Genomic DNA, 2,083 nt, shown 5'->3' with positions numbered 1-2,083 from the left:
GGGATGGGATGGGATGGGATGGGATGGAGCGGAGCAGGGGGACCGAGGGGGCTGGGGACAGCCGAGGGGTGTGGGGCCGGGGGGCGGGGGGCGCGCACGGTGCCGCCGTCTGACGGCCGTGGGGGGGTGAGGGGTGGATGCGGCGAGGTCGAACCGGCAGAGCAGGAGATGGTGGAGCACGGCGAGGGCTCGTAGGGAACTGAGGGGCTTCCCTACGGCCAAAGCGCTTCTTTGTCTGCTTGCGGGTTTTTGGTTCTTCTGTTGGGTTGTTGGTTGGTTGGGTTTGGTTGGGTTTGTTTAGTTTGACTGTTTGGTTTGGTTTTGTTTTTTGTTCTTTTTTGTTTGTTTGATTGATTGGTTTTGATTTTTTGTTTGTTTGTTTGTTTGGGTCTTTTCGTGGGTTTTTTTGTGTTTGGTTTTGTTTGTGGTTGGTTGGTTGGGGTTTTTTGGAGGGGGAGGGCTCGCTGGTGGTTTATTTGGTTTGGGGTTTTTTTGCAGTTTTGTTTTTGCTTTTTTGTTGGGTTTTTTTGTTTGTTTATTTGTTTTGTTATTTGCTTGGGCTTTGGTGGTGGTGGTTTTGTGGGGGTTTTTTTCTTTTCTTAAGTTGTCCTTTCTCCTTCCCCCTTCCCCTCTCGAAACTGAAGTTTGCTGAATTCCGCAAAGCCTGTGGGAAAACAGAGGTGCAGAGTTGTGACTAGAACACACCCAAGGACTAGGTCTACAAGCACATGAGAAATGTTTGAGAAAGTCCAGATGCTTTCTTGTGTAGCGTTAAACCTGCCTGACTGTAGGTCGCCTCCAAATGGTTGCAAACTATTAGAGAAATTCAAGGCTTCTCAAGAGCATTGGGTTTAGCTTCATGGAAAGTATTTAATTGTGCCAAACATGCTCAGTTTTGTCTATTGATTAGCCCTCTAACTTAGTGCCCTGTGGCCTACAGAAAGGTGATTAATTGATTGTAATTGATTTACATGAAGCCTTAGCCAAGGTCCTGGCAACTTTTGAACACACACACGGGGATGTTTTCTCTCACCAAGAGTCATAAGCGCACTCCAGTATTGGGCACCTCAGAATTTATTGAGAAAGCTCTGTACAACCATACTTTTTGACATCTAAGGGGGTGAACGTAGTAACCTAGTTTTGAACTGAAACATCAGAAATAAGTATAAAAAAACATTCTTTCTCCCACTGCAGTCCCAGTGGAGTTAGCCTTATGAATATTTTTTTAATGAAACAGACTTCCTTACAGATGACAAGTTTGATGAGGTAACCAAGCAACATGTTAAGTAATGAGAAGAAAAGCTTCCTAGATATGCAATGTATCTTCAGTACTTTACAGCATAATCAGACATCCCTTTTGTTCAGCCAGATAATATCCATACTCAGTTAATTTCAAATAGAGTGAGAATTTCTCTCAACAGTTTAAGTAACTTGACCCGTGCAAACGGAGCAAGGAGCAAATATCTCTTCTGCTATGAAAAGCATATAAATTGTAGGCTTCAATATGATAAGTGATACACATTTTAAAGGAGCAAAACTGTAACCTGATAGTAGTATTTAGTGTGTGCATATATATATATATATATATATATAATGTAAAAATACTACTTTTTAAGTGTGGCCTTGTTAGGCTCACAGTGAACACATGGTAAAGCTTCTTATGGTCTTAGATGGGAAATGACAAAGCCAATGCCCAGTCCACCCTACTGGCATGGTGGAGGTGCTGGCATACGTGGAAGATTCTTTCCACCTTGAAGCTGAAGGAGAGCTCACTTATTCCAGCAGTTCCCAAAGGATGTTCATGTTTCTCTGGAGGGAAGCTTGCCACAGTGAGAGGAGGTGTAGGAGGAGCCTACACAGGAATAAAGTGAAGACATTAAGTGAACCAGGAAGATATAGGGAGATTTAGGGGATATACAATTTCCTTAATTTTATGGTTCTTTTTGGTTGAGTTTTATCAGGATGTAGTACTTTTGTCAGTGATGATTGTTGCAGCATTTGCTGTCATAGCTGATTCATTCTGAAGCAGCGCCAAAAAAAAAAAAAAAAAAAAAAAAAAAAAAAAAAAAAAAAAAAAAAAAAA

The sequence above is a fragment of the Empidonax traillii genome, unplaced genomic scaffold (genome assembly GCF_003031625.1).
Source record: "Empidonax traillii isolate 1590-97213 ecotype Southwest subspecies unplaced genomic scaffold, ASM303162v1 scaffold354:size1052128, whole genome shotgun sequence".
Taxonomy (NCBI): domain Eukaryota; kingdom Metazoa; phylum Chordata; class Aves; order Passeriformes; family Tyrannidae; genus Empidonax; species Empidonax traillii.
Note: the sequence above shows the minus strand (reverse complement) of the source record.